Here is a 21,970-nt window from a genome sequence, read left to right as displayed (position 1 = left end):
AATATGCATGTGATGAGAGCTGTGTGCATCCTTCCTTTGGGGAATTAGTGCTTACACAGAGCTATCTGGTGCAGTCATTTGTACTCCCTTGGTCTTGTTCAACTCTCAGGGTTGTAGCAGAATCTCAGCAATCACTGATCAAATGTATTACACTAGAATTAGCATGGCAAGATATCTGTGAAAACCATGAGGGTGAAAGTGTCCGTCTGAAGGAGATAGAGCCAGGAACTGGTTTGGGAATTGTATCCTTAAATGCTACTCATCCCACTCTTCCAAAACAATTTAAATCACTTATTTTAATGCATGAGATTAATGCATGAGAAGCTTTTTATTCTCAATCAGTTTTGCACAGCATATTATATGTATTTTATACAGGCTGCTAATGAGCTGAAGACTTGTTAATTATATGTTGCTAATATGTGTGTGGAATGGCAGAGCTGCTGAATTATGCACATCATTTTTCTTTACAACGAAGCCTTCCTCTTAACTGTGTCTATCCTGGTTAGTAGTTTGCCACTACTAACTTACCTCTGTCACTTCATTATCGTCAGTCTTAGGGTTTTGGTGGTATGAAGAGTAAGTCTGAAAGCTTGAAGAGTTGGCTAGGCAATAAAAAAAATATACTGCTTAAAAGCAGCTTCCTGTGTCGCATAAAACAGCTGTTGTGAATTTTATATCCCCTGAAATAAAAGAAAAAAGTTTAATAAAAGAGTGTAAAATCTGTAATGGTTCATTTAATTTTCTTCCTTTGGCTGTCTGGTTTGTAATTCATTACAGTTTTCATATTTAATATTGTCCTCTTGATGTACAAAAAACAAACACCAGCCTCCACCCCCTCCAGAACAACAACCAAACCTGAAGTTATACATGTTATTTGCAGCAAAATATTCTATTGTACCAGATCGGTGTTGTGAGAATTGGAATCTCAGTATAAATAGGTCCTGAATCTATCACCCTTACAAAGATTATAAAATGTAATGGTAAAACTGATCAGCTGCTTATTGCCTTGGAAAATTCCAGAAAGCTATGAAAATTTACGATGCTGGTGATACAAGTTACTTACTAAACAGTGTGTTTTTATGTAAACTTGGTGTCTAGTATAGAATTTAAATCATTACATGGAAATAAGATTTTCAAAATCCCTGTGTCTTTTACTATGAATTATTCATGTAAATGAATACTGATATCTATCTCAGTATGTGTTGAATGGGGATGATGTTTAATTTACATGTGTTGGAGGTCATTTTCGTAGATCTAGGGGAAACATGGATGATGAAAGTGAACTGGCATACCTTCGCTTTTACTGAGCTCTAACCTCCATTCGTATGTACACTGTGAGGTTGCTGTTAAAAGTCTGGCCATGTAGTGCTCTTTAGTGTATGTGTGTGATCAGAACAGTGTGAGTGCACCTTCTAAGTCTTCACTGGTGAAAGATGTACCAAAAAAAAGAAGTGAAAACCTGTATGGAAAACTTGCAAAATGATGTCAGTTGGATGTTCGGCATCTCTTGTCACTTCCTAATCTCCCTTTGGTGATTTCAAGTTTCATTCTGACATTTAAAGTGGTGATTTTGATTTAGGAGCCTTAAGTGGATGGAGATCAGCTTATGTTAGCAGTTTTCCCAAGTCAGTATCACGCTACCCATTTTGGAAGCTTAAGATGTTCTGGGACTTGCTGCTTGAGTCTGTGTCTTTTAAAGAACACTTTAATTTCTCGTGCTCTGTCCTGTGGGCTACGGGGTCTGCCCAAGGCTGATGAAACACTCCTGTGCTGTTCAGGTGCTGTTGGAAAGCAGAGGTAGTTTATACCAGGATTTCTGTCACCTGGAAAGCTGTACATTTAAACAATGTCACGATTGCAGGGGGCCTGGTAGGCTGAAAGTCTGAATTGCTTTTCAGTGGCAAATGTTGATTCTTTCAAAAAAAACCAAACAAAAACCCAAGCAAAAACCAAACACCCAGCAAACCAAACAAACAAATGAAAACAAACCAAAAAAACACCCCAACAAAAATCTCTGTTTTTAGTTTAGAAAAAGTGGGCTGCTTTTCTATTCCTGAGTATAATTGTGTTGTAAAGGTTAAAGATTTGTGGAAAGTAGAAATAGGTAGTGCAAAGTCATTTTGCTGAAGATTTCTGAAACGATGATTCTATTTGTGAGGGAGTTAGTAGAAATATTCTACTTGTAATAAAAGGAACCACAGCTTTATTTTATATCTTGTATTTCTGAGTTTGTCAGTCTAGATGAGGGACTTGTATATGGCTAAAATAAGCAGAGAAAAGTCATTGAACCATCTTGATCACAGACCCTGGCTGCATAAATCGGCATTGCCACCAAGAAACAAAGTACTTCTAATACTGTCACTTGAAAACCTGATCAGAAGTTGTGTGTGTTCACACTCAGAGCTGCATTATGGAACTTCAGACTAAGGATTTTCCATGTTTTTCTCTAGTTATTGTGTATTTTTTGAGATTCATAAGCAACGTACAGAAAAAGAAAAAAGCTGCAGTGTGTCAGTGTGTGCATCTTGGACAGATAGTCATGGGAGAGGAACAGGTCCGAAGGAGAAAAGGAAAATCCTAAATCAGCTTGAAGGCTTCTTCTGTCTTTGTTGTTGCTCTTTATGCAGAAAGCAAGAGGTTTTATTTGTTGTGCTAACATCAGCTTGTTTCAAATAAGCCATGAAATGACTATTAGACAGATTATCAGCCTTAAAGGATTATATGCATCTTTCATCTTAGTTCCTGCTGCAATATACACACAATAACAATAATCAGCTTAGTTAAGTTCCAGCAGGTGGTCTAAAGGGAAAAGTGTGTTTTCCCTTCATCTTCAACAGTGGAGCATGTGATTATGTAGGCAATAATTAGGGAAATTGCTTAGAGGCACTTTGAAGTCTTATGTTCTAGGTAACCAGGATTGGTTTGGTTTTTGGGGTATTCTTTTAACCTACTGATTTCATGCCATGACATGGACATGAAGAACTCCAATTTTTCTTATCTGCCTTGCAAAAGGAGAGTGGTGTATCATGGCAGATGGCGAGTGGATTTCCCTTCCTAGCTAGCTGACGACCTTGCACTTATTCAAGTTTTGTTAATGAAAACAAATTCTTTTTTATTTTTTTCCTCTTTCCCATACACATTATTGGGTTGTTTGGTTGTTGTTTTGTTTTCTTCCTACCTTTGCAAGTAAAGAGGCTCTGATCACTTCCTTTCATGGTATGGAAAGTGGTGGTAGAAGTAGAGCTGAGCTGGTGGCTCTTGGTTTCTTCATATTCTCCCTTGGGTCGGCTGGCTGCTCCAGAGCCAGTGGGGTGCTGAGGATTAATCAGACACGTAACATTTTTGTAGTTAAGACTGAGGGTTAGGTCCAAAATAACTTTTAACCACTGCACATTTCCCAGTAACTTGGGATTTGCCCTTCCATAACAGACACCCTCTGTTTTCCTCAAGTTGTTAAATGTCTAAATTAGTTTGTTTCTTTGAAGTAAATTACTGTCTATTTGTAGTAGTAAATGCATATGCCAAGTTCTTAAAGGGATATTGATATTATACCAAATATTTTAATACCTGGAAATAACTGTAAAACCAAAAAAGGAAAATGAAGCTGTACAATTACTTGTGGGGATTCAGGGATTGAGTGAATTATTTTAAGTGTTTCATTACAGGGCTTAATTAACTGCTTGCCAAACTTTGTAGCTTAAAGTCAATTGTTCATAAACAATTTGGAGTACAATTTATTGTACTGTCTTGGAGAAAATTCATGTGACCAAGAAAGTGTCTGAGGTAAGCAATTATTTCTGTTGTCATTTAAAAATATTTTCCTTTCTGTAGAATTCTTTTGGCTGTTTTCTATGACTGGTATAAAACCATGATAGCTTTAATTTTGTCAAAAGATATTGTTGCTACTAAGAACACTCATGGCAAAATGCCATAATATATGGCTGCAGAAGTAAATATGTGAAAGAGGCACAGTTTTAAGACTTTGAAATAAAGCCATAGGAGCTATGGTTAACTGGAGACTTTCAAAAGCCTTTTTGTGGTTCTGTATTTTTAATAATGGTTTAAACCTAGCTTAGAAAATGACATGGAAATCCCTTGACCTACAGATCAAAAACTAAGTGCAGTGAGGTGCTGTACTAATAATTGCTACAATTGACCAGATCAGTGCTGTGGGGCAGAGAACAGAGGAAGGAATTGGACAGAGAAGGCAGTCTAAAAGACTGTTGCACAATCTCTCTTTCCTGCATATGCCTAAAAATTCCTTTTTTACCCCATGTGTTCAGAGGAAAGCTTCCTAATTTATTTCCAGACAGTTTGTTTCTACATTATGTGGCTTTGTTTGGGACAACACTTGGAAGACTATTCAAGTCTTAGCATTAAACTCCCCACAAAGTAAGTTTCAAAGTAGGAACCCAGGAAGAATGAATAGTATGTTATAAAAAACCATTTGTATGCCTGAAGTATCCGCGTATGGCAACAAGATTATTTACTACAATATTGTGAACTAATTGATTGATTTCATCTGGCTGAGATGAAAGTACATTTAGGACAGTGCATTTTCAGAGTTTTTGCCATGACCTTGGTTTTGATTCTTCTTTATGGATTGTCCAGATAGAAGTGTCAGTGTGGTGTTATATTGCAGAAAGCACCAATATGTAAGAAATGTAGGAGAAAAAAATCTTTATTTTTTTCTCCATTCTGTGCCACAAGTAAATTGCAAGCAGAATGAACAAGAGACTGATTCCACTTGAATTGTGGTTGAAGGAGGGCATTTCATCCTTCTGTCTCATGTAAATCCAATTTGATTTTTTTGGAAGTCAGATGCTATTTACCCTCATAAAAAATCTGTACCAGCTTTCTTCATTACATTAGGTTTTGCTTATAATAATGCACAGCATCCTGTATATTTTGCCACAGATTGATCTGCTGGGAATGGAGTGGAAACGTACATTAGTGAGACAATGTAAAGATTTCACACTTCTGCTGCTTCTTTAGTGCTTGTGTTTGAGATAAATGACAGACTCCAGGACACCAATTCTCCTCCTCATTTGCACTTTCTCTAGGCTCCAAGGAAAAGATTCGGAAGCCTAAACATAGACATCTAATGCCATTTTAGATGCTTTGGGTACCTGAGACATCTGTCAGGGCTAGCATGTGTGACAGATGACTTAATGCCTTCTTTAGCAGCAGTTGAAAGCCATGGCGGGATGCCCTTAAGCATCTAAAATAGCACTAGATGTCTATGTTTAGGTATCTGCATTTCTCCTTAACCCTCTGTTGTAAAATGAAATAAATTGGATAAAGATGACTTAATCAGTTTTATAGGATGTTTGTATGTGTTTAAGAAATTACCTGCGGTAATTTTGTAGTGGAAGTTAGTGATAAAAATGAGATTTAAACTACATTTCTTTTTGTATCAGTTTAAATAGCTTTAAAAATTCCTTGTAGTACAACCTCTATGCAAATTGCAATTGTATAACAAGTGAGATGGGGGCTTTGTTTTTTAAATGATCACTTACAAAGCTCTAGATAATCATTCATATTAAACTTGGTGTATATTCAACTACTGAACTTGCTGCTTGTAAGATAACTAGTGTCAAATTGACATCAGTAGATTCAGGGAGATTTCCAGCACTTTGGTTAGAAAATGACTGTTTCTATCTAATGGGTGCCATTGTGGAGATAAGACTGTAGTTTGTTCAGTGCAGTGTTGCAATCGGGCAGAGCCTTTGAGCAGGGGTATGTGTGGCAGTGAAGCTGTACCGCCAGCAGCGGTCTTGCTTTGTTTTTAGAGTGCCTTCACATATCCAGACTGGTACCTGAGTGCTGCTGTTATCCTTCAGCTTTTATCACAGACAAAAATGCAGGGATTGGGAGAACTGAGATGCAAGTTCTCTCTTGTAGCAGATGAGAAATAAGGAACCTATCTGCCACCTGAAAGACTGTGCTGTGGACATGCAGTTAGCATCTCTTATTTTGAGGCATGGTAGTCATGTACTGTAAATATTGAAACAGGCTCAATAAATTCTAAATAGCAGTGTCCTTGAAGTGGTAGTTACTCATTGAGCTCTATGATCAGAATGAAATTTTGAGCATTCCAGTATTATGTATTTATGTTCTCTGTAGTCAATGTATAGTTAAACAATAAGGCACAACAGGCATTAGTCCCTTTGAAATATACTCCTGATGTCAGAGGTATCGTTTGGAACGAGCTGAAGGATGTGTTACTTTAACTACCCGAGTGGTACAGTAATCTTTCATGAATTCATTACACGGGGCATCTCATTTCTATTATGAAATAAATAAATAAAATCCTTAAGGAGCTGCTCCTCAATTTACAGGGGATTTTAGCAGAAGTTTAACCTTACTGGTAGTTAGTAAGGAAAATGGTATTTACGTGCTGCATTCTGAAGATGTTGGCTTTATTTACATCAAGTCTAGCATGTGACATCGTCACAGGTACCAAAACTATCAAAGCTTCAAAGTATATACACAATTGCAGTCAGTAGTCCAAGTAACTTTTCTTATACATGCTCTCCATAATTTATTCTGAGCAAAGCCAGAAATAATTTGTGCCTAGAACAACAGCTAGAGTAGTGAAAACCATACTGCAGTGCAAGCCAATTTTTTTTCTAAGAAAGATGGAAAACAAATTGCATGAATGATTTTTTCTTTTTTTTTAATAGCGCTTCATGCTTTCCAGTGTGGAACATCAAGTTAAACAGTACATTATTACAGAGCACAGGAGGAGCAAACAGAAGTAGGAGCAGCCTTCTTGTTTCTTTTTTAGTCTAATATGCAATCACAGTTAGTAGAAGATGCTTTTATTTTAAAACATGCAAGTGTATATATTCATAGGTTTTAACATCTGTTCTTTTTCAATTGTTTTCTTACCAGCTATTCTTAAATATTTCAGAGAAAACCCAGGGGCTTATTAAAATTTTAGTAAGAAAGCTTATTTTTTTTCAGGGCACACAAGATGTTACCTCTAAAGAAATATTAGTGGATTACTTCTTCCCTTGACTGTAATGATTTTATAATTATACTTTGTCATAAAGGAAATCTACACAGGTTCATTGTTTCTCATCTTTTCTGGGTAATAGCTAATCTTGCCCTGGAATGTGGACAGATGGGAATAACCATTGTAAGCATTAGTTGTGATGATTTCTGTGCAAAAATTAGTTTATTTTTTTAATCTTGATTTTATTTTGGGGAAGAGGAAAAAAACAAAGAAAAACTGAGAAAATCCATACACATCCCACCATGTTTTGATCAGTCTGTGTATAGTGACAAACTGGAGATCAATGACACGGAGTACTTGCATAGCCTGGAAATGATGACTGCAAAACTGCCGTGGAAGAAGAACGCTTTATTATGAGATTTCACAATTAAGAAGCACACAAGAATGTATTCACTTGTTACACATTCATTTTCATATGGAGTACTATCTTGCAAGATATGGACTTGGGAAGGGCCTTTTCTGCTAGGACCACTTGGATCTTAATCTTGTCATCTTTATTGTGGGTTATGGTCTGTTTCCTAGAGCTGTTTGGAATATTTCTTTTAATTGGTTATTTGCACATGAACATAAAATATGGACAAAGCCTTTGGTTTATTCCATATAGTGTTGTTTCTGACATCTTGGCTTTTACTGCTAAAAAACTTCAATTTTTTTTCTTAGGCTTGAGTTATTGTGTTTTGAGGTAGGCAAAGGCGGCTGCGAAGGGGGTCCCCTTGTGGAACTGGCTTGAAAATGTCTGTTACAAGCTGTGTGTGATCTTATGAATTCAGTTATTTCTCATCCTGCTTTTGTACTCTAGTGCTCCAGCATTTCATAAACATGATTTAAAAACACCAAAAGCAAAGTAGCCTGCAATACTGTGACTCTCCTTAGTGTGAAAAATGCAAGACAGAAATTTTCACTTTAAATCTAATAACAAGCAGAAATGTCTAAAACTTTGCAATATCTCATAATAGATGGCTAATCCAAAATAGTTAAAATAGAACAAAATGTATTCCCTACCCTACTGCTGTCAGTAAACAGCTGACTGAAGTGTAAGGACTTACACATCATCCTTAAATTTATTTAAGCTCAGCTAGATAGTAAATACTGTCTTGCTATTTATTTATTTAAATATCTAATCCTCTCTCTGTCCAGCTAAGCTGCTGACTGCAAGTTTTTCCTGTAGCAAGCTCCCCAAGTTAGTCATGCACTGTGTAAAAATACTGTCTTTGCTCAATTTTGCTTTTTTGCCTTCCAATTTTGTTGTATCTCTTCTTTGTGAGAAATGTCTGACTTGGCTTCTCTGTACAATTTATTCTTCTGCATAGCTTTATTTTATCAAATCTTGTGTATTCATCTTTTACAGAAATGGGAGATTCCTAGTTTCTGAAGCCATCTTCCATGCCGCTAATCATTTTCATTGCCCATCCCTGGACCTCCTCAGTGTTTTCTAGTGTTGACTCGTGTAATTGCATTATTGTATTTTCAGTGTTTATTCTATTTCTCTATGTACTAATACTTTTTCCCTGCGTGTTTGCAGTTCAGATTGAAGCAAAGCAAGACTATGCAGGAGATTGTTTTAGCATATGGTGCAGAACCTCCTTTAAAAATGGCTTTTAAAAACAGCTGTAGGAAGCTGTGCTTTCAGATCTTCCTTGCTCCTTCTTTCTTCTGACTTCAGTGAGGACCCAAAAGCACTTACCTCCAGTGCAGAAGGAGAGAGATAATTCTTGATTTCTGACTCTTAGACCCTGGTGGTGTCACTGGTAAGTCCACCCAGTGCGCTACATCAGCTGCAGGTAAACTGGTGTACTGCCTAAGAGCTGTCACAAGGAATTCTTAGTCCATCATCTCTGCTTCCTCCTGCTCATAAACCCGTTGTGAGCTCCCTCCAGGACTTTATGGAAAACTGGCACATGGAAAGAGAAAAGAGGGGTTTTTCCTTGTTCATATCTCTGAACTGGCTTAACTGCAGAGGTCATGCCAGGGGAGGGCTGAATAACCTTACTGGTAACAGCTACTTGTTAAAGCTTGCTTGTATTGTCCAGCTGCACTCAAAGAGCAATCTGTATTGTTCCTTTTGGAGTGTCCTGCAGTGTGTTTGAGCTTAATCATTTGCTATACTGGTTTGTATTGCAACTTACCATGTCTTCTGTAGAGGCAGGGAATTCATTATGTCACTTTGCCTTCATCTCTTTTTGCCTTGGTAACCACACTGGATGGAAGGGAGACCTAGTAGCCCATTTCCTGGAAGTCTGGACAGTAAACTAGCCTTAAAGTTGGTGATCATTAAAATCTGCTTTTGCCCACTGACTCCAGTCACTGGTGGGTTGGGGTTTTTTGGTTTTTTGTTTTGGTTTGGTTTTCCTTTTTTCGTTCAAGAAGAAAAATGTATGGTTAGGTCCTGCTCCTTTGATGTAGTTTAGACATTTCAGATCCTTTCTGAGCTGCATGCATAGCAGAATTAATGCTTGTAAAACTTAAAATAGTTTGTCTTTCAGGATGACAGAAACCAGATAAGTGACAGAATTTAACTACAGACTCTACCTGAGACCTGATTAAAGCCGTCCAAATCTGTGGCTGCAGACACTCTTTGAGAGGGTAAGCAGTCGAATAAGTTTTATATAAACCCTAAGACCCATATTTCAGTAAACCAGAAATGCTTTTTTGTAGCTGTTGTGTGTGAAGTGAGTTTCGAGTAATTGCAAAAAGGCCACTGTAACATATATACTGACGCACGTCAAATTAATCCTTTAAAGTGGTTGAGGGCTATTAAAATTGTTCTCCACTTTCTAGATCAGATATTTCTTTCAGGAAGAAAAAACATAAAGAGCTGAAATTTATTGACTGTAATTAGCCGTAGCTTGCAGTGCTAGGTATTTGCTTGTCTTCAGCAAGCTCTAATTCGTTTACCCCACACCTGATGATATTACAGATGCTGAAGGAACTTCTACGGAACTCACATATTATTAAGTGCTTGAGTGGTGAGAGGTTTTGAAGCATTTAAAAGAGAAAATATAAGAGGAAAAAGAAATTCCTGAGCATTTTTGCAAATACGTGGGTAAAGGCATTCTACACAATCCATCCTGTAGTTTTCTGATGTTATTTAACTATACGATGAGTAACTTGGCACGCTTCCCAAGAGACATGAGAATTTGTAAGAAATAATTCTTCTTATGGCATGATGCTGCCCTTTCTAAAATTGATTTTAAGATGCAAGGTACTATACATTATTCCTGCTGTAAATGTAAAATTATTAACTGTTGGATCTTTATATTTTGGCAGATGTACTGTTATTCGGCAGTTTCCTTATATTATTTGTGTAATTGTACATAGGAACAGGAAAAATCTGAATAATAATTGTGAATAATATGCTAGAGGCTTTCTGAGCCTGTCATTGCAATATTTATTGAGGTAGGAGACATACAGAAGAGCTTTTAGCCTTTGAGTATGAATCTTCCATATTGTGAGTAAGTCTGTCTGAACTGTGTTTTAATTTTACGTGTATGTATACATAATACCAGTCTCATGGAGAAAAGGGTGAAGGCCTTATTTAAAGCACAAAATACTTCTTCTTCCGTATGGCAAGCATAGATCTGAAGGGGAAAAAAGAGCTATGTTTGGAGTAGGGGAATAAATATTCTGTTCTTCTAACTTAGTGCACAGAACTGACTTCTCTCATGACTACTTGACTCACTGCAGAAATGGCTTATGTGGTGCACCACGTCTGTGTAATGCACATGCTCTGGTAACCGTGGGTGAAAATTCAATGATCAACAGGCAATGCCGTGGGCCACTTAGAAATGTAATAATTTTTGGATTTGCAGGTCTTGAATATTTTTTTAATCAGACTTGCATAGTACTTCTGATTGATCTGCTAAAGAACTAATAAAAAGTATTTGGATCCTAGACTAAAGTATGGAAATTTTAGACATACACTTTACATGCAATCAATAGATGCCTTTCAACATTTGCTGAAAGCAGGTGTGCTGTGTAATACAGTTCTAACTCCTCTGCATAGAGATTGCATTCAGTACAAGCTGGTAAGGAAGCACGTTTATAGAGGAAGGGAGCTGAATACAAAGAAGCTACAGGTGTATTATGAGGTCAGTGGTGATCTGTGCAAAGCACTGCATAGCATCTAGACTATTGCATGCTTCTTGTCCTCCTTTAGGAGGAAATTAGACAGTAAACACTAAAGTAATGCCTGAAGACAGCAGATCAAAGTCATTACTGACATAAGTAGATACAATCCCACTGACATATCTATTGTGATCTGTAGTTTTGAGGCTTGGTATTACCTTTAAAAGGAGCTAACAAAGCCAGATGAGCAGAAACCAGGACAGCACATGAAATTGATTTTTGACAAGTGAAAAACTGCTCATACTGGAAGAACTTCATGTACACATTGCTTCTCTCTCTTCAACATCACATACAGCAGTGCTCAACCATCAGCTTTCTTTCAGGTGATAAATCATTTTGAGGTCTCATCTACTTACTGACTTCTGGTGTATGTGGAATAAGATAGCAGAATCTATCCCTGGTAAACCTAATTATATCTCTCTGTGACTGTGAGAAATCATCTCTTTGTCTCAGAAAAGATTGCCTGTACCTAAGACAACCATATAAAACCACAGAAAACCCGGGGTGGGGGAGGAGGGGAGGAAACAAGTTTGCATGCAGGAGCATAATGCTGCCATTTTAAGGAATTTGCCATCCACTTAAGGAAGGAGAGAGGCACTGGCAAGTCTCAATATTTGTGTCTCCTCCTTGTTCTCACAGCTACTCAGAAACATTCAGGTATTGTCAGAAATCTACGACCAGACGTGTCCTATTCTAAAGACAGGTTTAGCAAATGTGAACTTCAGGGAACTTTAGGTCTTCATTGAAAATACTTCACATGCCATAAATCACTTTGATTGTATTTGCTGAATAAGTTCCATGCTATAGGATAGGATAGCATAGACAATAAAAATCAGGGTTGAGATCTTACCTTTAAGGAGAGTGGCAAAAATTACTTCAGTTGGGTCATTTTTCACACTGAATCTCTGGGGTGCTGGAAAGGGAGAAAAATAGTGTCTAGGGAAAAAAGCCTATACCCAAAAAGCAGTACTGAATTTGGAGCTGATGGTGATCCAGTCTTAGTGCTATAACAGTTGATAAAGTTCTCTGATACTTTTTTTTCCTCTGTTTTCTAGAGATTTTTTTCCATTTGTGTGTTGGTTTTTTTTTTTGCCATAGGCCCCGTCAGTGCATTTTCTTGAGTCTAGTCTGGTGGAATCGTGTAACTTGCATGTTTGTTTATTGGTGAAAATTAAAGTTAAACTATGACTGCACTGGCTAAAATATAGAATCTTAAATTATTAGAATGGAGATTCTAAGAATTCTATATAATTTTTTATGTATATGTATTATTTTTTTTAATCAAGAGGTAGCTTAATCTTACACCTCTCCCCTGTCTATCAGTTGTCCGCATGCTCCTACTGTCAGTCACATGTGTGGTCTTTGGTCTACTGTTATGGAAGCAAATTGTTACATTCAAGGGACAGAATGAACTGGTTAATATTGTCTAAACATTTGTCAATTTTTCACATTAGGTGCAAATTAAAAGAAGTATTTTGCTAAGCAGAGCTACTAATAGGAGCTATACTAATAATGGATAATTTAACAGCATGGCTGCACAAGCAGAACAAGCCTTTGAAAATGTCCGAACTTATGACTGTGACGGAATAAACCCATGAATTCCCTACACATTTCCATTCTCATTCCAGGTAATCATAATGAAAATATGTAACTTTATTATAGAGAGGGAAGATGTGCTGTATTCAGAATACCACAGTACATATGTGGTTGCTTATAAAATGTCATGCAGACTGCGAATAGTGTAATTTTAGATCATAAAAAAGGCATGTATTCTGTCGTGTTTTTCTTACAGAATTCCACTTACTGATCATGGTTCAGGTGCGTCTCAGTGAAAACGTTCAAATTGGAGTGAATAATTAAAATTACGAAAAACATACCATGTTGCTTATTTCTGAGGTACAGTGGGAAAACAAAGCTACTGAAGCATTAAAGCTTTTGTTATACTGTTGATCAAACTACTCTTGTATGTTTTTAAATGTGCCAGTATGATGGTGGAGGAGTCACTCAAATACATTAATACATAATTGAGAGGTGCTGCTGTGATATGTTGATTTGTCACTTTTTTAAAAAGCCTTTGTAGAGAAGTTCTGTCATGAGGCAGTAGACCAGAAAGAATGGATCTTGCTTAAAAACAAAAGGTCTGATGAATGGCTAGGGCAGTGAAAGAGTAGGGGTAGATAGAGAGACCTGTAACTAGTTCCTTAATCCTTTGTTGTCTATTTCTGACCTGCTTTAACTGAACCAAGGTCCTAAATGATAAAGCATGGGATGGGTCTGTGTTGCTATTCTCTCTCAGTGTAACGCAGGGGAAAAAGTCTAGTACAGCTCTTCCTTATTGCTACTTATAGGAACTTTACAAATGAATGGGAATTCTTCCCTTGAGCTCTCTGGCCACAAAAGTACTGAAATATCTGATAGAAGAAGTTGCCTGAATACTTGGTAGACGTGAATAAGTTTGATATGATGGGAAATGTGGGGAAAGAAAAGAGAACAAGAAGGATTCTTTAAAGGGGAGAAATGAGGTATAGGGGAGCAAGTGAGATGTAAGGAAAAGAGAAGAATTTTGCAATGGAGTTAGAGAAGATAAGGTGGTAATGGTAGGAGGTACACTTTTTCAAGAGATGTAGAAAGAATTCTACATTGAAACCTGTAGAGTGAAGGAAGGCAAGAAAAAACAGAAATTGAAAGAGGATGGTCATTTTACCCTCTGAAACTAATAACTTCTCAACTTCTTCCTTTAAAGCTTCCTTTTAATGTCAAGGAAATAAGAGAACACATCAAAAAGACTTGCTGTGAAAGTGACTGAAGGCAATCAAGAAAGTCAGCGTTAATGCTAACACTTATCTGTACTAGCTGTTGTATTGCTTTGTTGCTGGGGTGGCTTCCACTTGTTGTCCTAATCTTTAATACAAGACATATTGTGCTTCCTAGCAGAATTAGGACACAGTATTGAAATTTATACACCAATTACTTCTCTTATCATTCACTGTTTAGACTTTGCTTCAGGTACTTTTAAATGAGAATTTCTGAAATCTTGAAATTAAACCTCTAGTTATTAGACATGATCCTTCAGACCTTGTGTAGGGAGTAACTCCTTTTCATTCTGCGTTCGATAGGCACTTCCCTGCATATATAATAGAATGGCCCTGAATGAATTCATATAGGCTTTTGCCTCAGGGAGAACAACAAGCTTAGGTAGGTGACTCTGAGTATGAACCTTCGCCTGTTGACATTATTTTTAAACTTTTCTTCCCCAGGCTGTAGTAATGTGCACTAAATAAATTATAAACATCAGACCTAACAAAGCACATGCTAACCATTTGAACTACAGAGGGTGCTTTCCAGGCACCTGGGAGGTGTGTGTGAATTATTTATTTAGGGGAGAGGGGCCTGAAGGTGTTATTCTGTCACCAGTTTTCCAAAAAAAATGGTATTCAGGCACTCAGCAGTGGGGATGGATAGTTTCTAATGTATTTAAAAAATAAATAAAAATCACTACAATTTACTATTGAACTGTGTGCACCAGCCAGCTAGTATCGTGATCTAAAAATGGGAGAAATTGCTGATTTTCCAAGTACCTGTATTGCTAGTCCTTAAGCAATTTCTCCCAGCAAAACATAGGATGGGTAATGGCAGAAGTGCTAATTTCTTCTCTGACCAAGCAAATACACTAACTGATGAAATACTCAGAACTGATGAAAGATGCTTTCAAAGGCCAGTTTTATTGCTTGCTTCCAGTAAACATAATATAAATACTCGGGGACATAACCACATATAGAAAACAACTTTTGTTAAAGAAATAAAGTGGCTTGGCTCCAGCTTAAGCTGTAAAGAGAATATTATGTGTATGCAGGATGTGGGTGTTCTTATTCTATGGCTGCCAAAGCAGTTAATATAATTTGCTCACTTGCTGCTTTTAGAGCAAAGGAGAAGTTTTAGACGAAACAGTAATAACTCTGTTGTATTCATTCTGAAGTTGATCCATTAAACTGAGAGAAAGCCTGTCTGGAAGGTCACTTGGAGAAAGGAAGCACATTGACCAGTTTAGGCTTATGCTACTGGGAGAACCAGTTACGAAGGTGGAGCTGAAATGACTTCTGAGTCCAAGAGGATTGATTATTCCACAGTCTCTGCCTTCCATGTTTTATGTTTTGTGCTGTAAATATTTATTATTATTTTGCTTGTTGTTTCTAAGCATAATGAGTTTTTATAGCATAAGCAACCTCCCTGCTCTGCCAGCCCCTAAAGAGACAGAGCAAGGAAGTGTCGGGAGAAGCCCAGCATGTCTATGATGTGACACTTTGACTAATACATTGCCACATTATTCCTGCAGAAGTTTGCTAATTAGTCATTAAACTAAAGCTTACCCCTACGATCTTGTCCAAAACGTCACATGAATCACGTTCATTCAGAACCAACAAAGTTGATAATTTTTTTTCACGCTGCTGCATAATGTCGCATTATTTTATGTGGTGCCTTTCAATCTCTGTGCATAGTATGTGCCCTTTTTAGCAAATGGTATGAGCTAGATTTGAAGTGGAGAAAACAGTCCTAGGACTTAAGTGCTAGAATAAGAGACCCGCATGTAGCCAGGGTTCCTGTGTATGTATCCTTCAAGTGCTGATATGTTTTACAGTCTTCCATAGATTGAGTGCAAGATTTGTATGGGGAAGTGACTGGGACAGTACTCTGGTTCAAAATCTCTACCCTGTGCGTGCCTAGGTTAGAAGGAGATGACGTACGTTTCACACTGTCTTCTGCTTCTGTACCTTTGAAAAGTATTAACTAAATTATTTTATATGGTATGTAAACAAGTACTGCTAGGGAGGAAGGAAGACCTGCATACCAGCCTTGTGACCTAGCTGCAGAGAGGCTCAGGGTCTATAGAGATTCAGTAGCAGATGCATGGTGTCTACACTTAATGGAACTTTTCTCTGGTTTAAGTTATATTTTTAACTGTATTAATAGCCAGTTAACTTGATGCAAGCGATGAACGTTTGTGGTCTGCCCTAGGGCACGGACATTTGGACAGTGCCCAGAATAACCTTTAGAGAGAGATTAACTATTCTTAATTATTTGGCTGTAACTTAGAAATGTAAGACTCACTAGAGCCCTAAGAACCGGAGGGGACCTCTGTCTGACTGAGCGTGCGGGGGCTTTTGTGGCCAGCCAGGAGGTGGTTCTTCCCACAGACTTGTGACCAAACCTCCTTCAGTGTTAACCAGCTCCAGTTTCAGGGCCATTGTCAAAGAGCAGTGAACTTCCCCAGTCATCTCAACAGTGTCTTACATTTGGCACAGCTTTGTGTATTTTTCTTTTTTCTGTGAGAAATCACCTTTGAAATTCTTGTCTCCAAGCATGAAGTTCAGCTGATCCCTCAATTGTGCCTTTCCAGTGCTTGGCAGGGTGGCTACATTTTGCGAGTTGAGTATGGAATAACTGCTGGATTCTTCTATTTGTTGTTTTGTTAAGACAAAACTCAAACACATCCCCATCCTCTCACGCCCAAGAAAAAAAAATCTACAAACCATCACCCTCAACTGTCATTAGTTGAGGTAATTCTTAATGGGGGCTCTGTACCATAAAGCAGCAAGCAGGTATTGTATGTGTAGCCATTTCTTGTTCTCCAGAAATGAATGTTGTAAGATGTTAAATGGTGTATCAAAGACCCATAGACTTATTCGAGAAGTGGAGAAAATACCTGCAGTGAGAAATTTGATGAGCCAAGCCAGCACATTTTATCAGTAGTTTATTACAAGATAACTAGATGAAGATGTCTGCATTTGTAGGCAGGAAAACAATATATAGAAAGGTTACCTCAATTCAGTGAAAAAGAAAAAAAAAAAAGTTCACATCTGAAAGAGGACTCTGTGTGTTTGTTTAAGTAGTGGATCTGATTGACTACTGAAACAAGATATTGACAGATACAGTGAACTTTGTAGGTTGTTATGATGTCGATTTGGAAGCAATGCTTGTGAAAGTTCCCAAACTTTAAAGTGAGTTGGCTACTGTCAATACTTTTAATTCTTAGGGATGACCCTTTCCCCAAACTTGTAATTGAAAATGCGGAAAGGATGTTATAATTAGAAAGAAAATACTAAGCTTTGTATTCTACCTAAGATTTGCTTTGTCATGGGCTTGTCGATCACAGCAGAAGAGCCATTGTGTTACTCAGAATTAAGACCCAGCTTAATTGGAAAGCAGCTGTTTTGGTTATTAGACTCATAATTGAATTAAATGAAGGTCAGGTTTAAATAGCTAGTGGACTTTCTGACTTTAAACTCTTGTAAGATGAGTAGTAGTAATCTCAAATAAAAAAAAAAAAGTCATGAGAATGTGGAAGGCTTAAAATCTAGGAAGATCTAAGTGGAATGACTGTATAAACTATTTAATGTTCTCTTGGCCTTAGTTATCGAGCAGTTGAGAAACATGTCAGTAGCAGCCAGGAACTCTTACAGTAAAACAGATGTGACTGAGAGATTGAAACAGATCATCGCATGGGCAGAGATGGAAAATTACACACTATTGAGAAGACATGGAAGTGATCAGGTTTATATGGGAAATGTTCATGTGAATGAAACTTTCTTTTTTTAGATTTTGAGGATTCCACAGAACTTGGAGGCGTAACATCCTTGTCTCTTCTTCTCAGTCTTTCATCAAGAGGAAGCAGCATATTAATGTCTTAATTGATTGACAGGTGCTTAGATAGGCTTAAAATTCACAGGCAATCTACTGACAAAAGCATTTCAACTGACTCCATATTGCTGAGTTTGCCATATAGTGATGCCGTTGGTGTAGCTGATTTTGACAACTTGCTTGGGCAGACAGTAGATTGCCAGTTTTCTGCTTTCTTTCCCTGTGCCTTTTAGCAGTATCTCATGGGTATGGCTATGTCAATATTTCCCCATTTCATCCCCTGAAATAGCTGTTAGCTGCTGGTGTGTCCATTGTGAATCCCTGGAGATGGTAATATTTCAGCCAGGCTGTGGTCTCTTGCACACCGTGTCTTTCATCCAGTGGTGGAGCCATGCTGGACAAATGCTCCCTTGCCTGCCTTTCATTTCCAGGAAAGCTTTCGTCCAGTGATTCTGCTCATAAAAGGAAAACTTTGGTAGCAGAATTATTTCTATTTAAGAGACCCTGGTAATACTATTTCTATTCTATTAGTATTTCTAATAAATAGTATTTCTATATACTAAATAGTATTTCTATTCTATTCTAATTACTGTTACTCTGTTAATAGTATTTCACTAAGAAAATTGAAACTGAAATTTTGTTTTCAAACCTATTTTGTTATTTCATTTTTGTTTGACCTATATTCAAGTGAAATACTGGCTCTTCATTGGATTTGACCTAAGAGAAAAAGCTGAGGGCAGTTGTAACTCACATTTTAAGACAAGTTGGATCCTAAAAACTACTTATGTGAAGGATTGGCTGTTGTGGTAGGCAGGGTTTTTACAGAGATTTTGAGATCTGCTATTGCAGAAAAATTGTGCATTTAATGTGTAGTAATATATGATAAACTCAATATTTCTCAGTGCTTTCTGTATGCTAAATGTAGTGTCTGGTAGATAGACATTAGGCACTATGGTTTGCTCTTTTAGAGTTTCAGCATCACCTTCAGCAAGAGCAGGAGTAGGTCCTTTGTGCATCATCATTTCACTATTTATCAAAAGGCTTGAGTAGTCATTTGGGCGTCTGGCTTCAGCAGATGGTTGTAGAATGCAAAACTTGCAATGCATTTCCAGTATTTCTTTCAAAAGCAGAGTCAATTTATCGTTAAGTGACATACTATGCTCTACGCAATTACTTCTGGGCCTCAACCAACAGCCATTAAGTATGTGGAAAAGCTCCCATTGACTTTAATTAGGGCTGGCTAAGTTGCACGCTGAAGAAGACTTAATTGCTGTCTGAATTTAAGGCGTAAGTGGGAGGTGCTCTATAACTACTCGAGATAATCAGATATTATTAGAGTAATTTTATTTGTACGTAAGTAGGAAGTACAATTGTCTGTATAAGTCATCTTACTATTTTTGTTACTAATAAATAAAATAAACTTGTGTTTAAACTGTTGAGTAACTACACCATGACTGTAGTTTAGTTTAACATGAGGGTGATGCTGTCATAGCGCCTGGTTTTAATTTTTAGAGGTGGAACTCCAAGGCATTCTTCTATTTTAGTTTTAACTATGTATTAAATTTTTAAAGGGTACAATATGTGTAGCTCCAGATACTGCTAAACTTGACCTTTTCATTACTTGCATTATTGCTTTTGATGACTTTTTTTTATTAGAAATATTAAAGAAGGACAATAATTTGTAGTGCGATGGAAAAGACCGGTAATTCAGAGGAGTTCTCTGAGTACTCTGAAGGAAGTCTGGGACATACCTTTGGATACCATAAGGCCTTCCTCAATTAAATTCTGTGAGGAGGAGACTTTTCCCACAGCATGTGACAGCTGAACAGACTGTGGGGTCTTATGTGTGTTAAATTCCTGTTAACATTAATCAGAATTACATGTGCACATTCTGAAATTAATAAACTCGTTGGTATTGCCTCAGATAGCTTTAGCTTATTTCCACATTTTAAACTCTTGCAGCAATGTCTCAAACTTCTGCAGACAGTACCCATTTTTTTTAAAGCGTGCACTCACATGAAACTGGATGTGGCCAAGAAAGGAAGACTAGGTAGTGAATGCAAAGAATAGAATCACCAAAGCAAAGAGCAAACAAAATTATTTTTGCTGGCATTTTTAATGACTAGATTCAGAGATGGCATATATCCATCAGGAAGAGAAATTGTGCAAAATGGGAGTCCAAGGCCAAATTTTTATATTAGTGGATAAGAAACAACATGTACTAGATATTGCGTTAAACTTTTATGTGACTTGGTTTAGGAAGAGATTTTGGTTGGTAATAATAGTTAGATTTTTGCCATTTGAGTCTGGATGAGAATAGATTTTCTCTCTTGTTGGTTGAAAGACTCTGGACCAGGGTAGTTTATTTGTGACTCATTGGAGCAGGTATGGTAACCTCACCCTCAAGTGCAGAGGTAACTATTCAGAGACAAGATATGGAAGAAGAAAGAGATCCAAAGGTTGAACTGTAAGGTTCTTGTGAACAATGTACTGAATAGAATTAGAGAGCTAGAGAGAGAATTGGGAGAAAACAGGACCTAGGGAGGGAAAGATACTGAACAGTCCATGATCACTGCTTTTTAGCCAGTTCTGAGGGTGAAACAGGAGGCTGGAATATTGACTGTCACTAAGCTTTTTGCTAGAATTGTGTTATACTCCAAGAAGAGCTTGATGTATTAGAAAACAGATGTGATGTTGGGGAAAATGGTATGGGGATGGCAGTGAGATTGAGGAGGAGGAGTTACTGGAGCAAATGGGGGATAAAGTATGAAGAGTCATGGAAAAACTTATGTATTGTTGATAGCAAAGAAGTGGAAAATAGCAATGACATAAGGAAAATCAGATTGTTTTGCATATATTCTCTGAAGAAAACATTAGATGCACAAAAAAAGAAAGAGAAAAGGTTACAAAAGAGAGAGAAAAAGTTTCAAAACAACAAAGACAAAAATAGCATAAAGAAGCCTAGGATTACAAACATAGCACTCTGCAAGGGCAGAGAACTGAAATATTTTAACTAGGAAGATGTCAGAGCTGAAGGGCAAAAACATTTATAGAAAAAGATGTCAAGTTGGTCAGTTCTTTTCTGCCAGGAATGCCCACAGCAACACATAATAGTAGAGAAAGCAGATGTTGTGGATGAACTGGGTCTGTAGGTTGGCAAACCAGGCATTGCTTTTGTAGGGAAGGAAGCAAAAGTGGTGGTTAGGAGTACAGCCTGGAGAAAATCAGAAGTTTGCTGATACAGTCCTGAAGAAATGGAGAAAAGATAATTTTTGGATCAGAAGGTCAGCTTTGTGCATAAGCTGGAAGTTGTTGCGCAGATATGTGTGAAAGGGGGGCAACTGGAAAACGTTTTGGTTATTAAGCAAGACTTGGTAATTTTGTCGGAGCCCTTCCAATTTGAGGATGTTGTGCGTTAACATGCACACACACACACACACACACACACACAAAGAAATGTGAAATTGGAGCCACTTTTATGGGACGAAAAAAGTAGTTGTGTGTTATAGTGACGGTATATTTATTTAGTACCTTTTGGCTATATAAAATTGCTTTTGGACTGTTTTTAGGATTCTTCATAAAACAAAGACTTATTAAATTTACTTGGCAGCTGTGGGGTAAGGTAAAAATGAAATAAACTGTGCTTGGTGGTGGTTTGTTGTTGTTGTTTGGGGTTTTTTGTTGTGGTTTTTTCTTTTTTCCTTTTAAACAGCCTTTGGCAGTTCTCCAGCATTTATTTTAAGCAGATTAGACTCAAAACTAGTGATTACATTTAACATCTTTGGAAACTTTTGATCGTATTTGGCTATCACAAATTGCAGTGGGAAGTGTCCTGGAGTCCAGTTTGTGACCTAATTCAATGTAGGTTTGGTGAATGAGGTCTGCTGTTGGGGTTAGATGTGGCTGCAGTGGTAATTAAGGCACTAAGAGGTGGCACAGTTTCTCTTTTATTGTGTGCCATGGAGAGCGTGCCATACTGAGGAGTGTTAATGAGACAGGAACTGTGCTGACTGAATTACTGCTGTTGAGCCTTGTGAACTAAAATAGAATTCTAAGTAATAGTTAAGTTTTTGAAATGTCAGTCTACAGGGATTTTAAAAATGAATGGTGCATTGACAGGACAAAATATTTATCTTTATTGTTTAGGTGTTTGTTTTATGGTGTGTTTTTTTTTTTTATTAAACTTTT

General features: G+C 37.4%; 1 protein-coding gene across 3 annotated transcripts in view; it reads left to right on the top strand.

The window, feature by feature from the left end:
- Positions 1 to 21,970, top strand: part of SEMA6D (semaphorin 6D) — a 564,219-nt gene that overhangs the window by 356,908 nt on the left and 185,341 nt on the right. Inside the window, exon 2 of one of the 3 annotated variants that reach the window (XM_030498699.1) lies at positions 9,505 to 9,604. The exons of the other annotated variants lie outside the window; for them this stretch is intronic. The gene's annotated coding sequence lies outside the window, so the exon portion shown is untranslated. The remainder of the gene's footprint in view (positions 1 to 9,504; positions 9,605 to 21,970) is intronic. 3 annotated transcript variants of the gene reach the window in all.

Source organism: Strigops habroptila, chromosome 9, assembly GCF_004027225.2.
Source record: "Strigops habroptila isolate Jane chromosome 9, bStrHab1.2.pri, whole genome shotgun sequence".
NCBI lineage: Eukaryota > Metazoa > Chordata > Aves > Psittaciformes > Psittacidae > Strigops > Strigops habroptila.
This window is presented reverse-complemented; position numbering and strand designations above follow the sequence as displayed.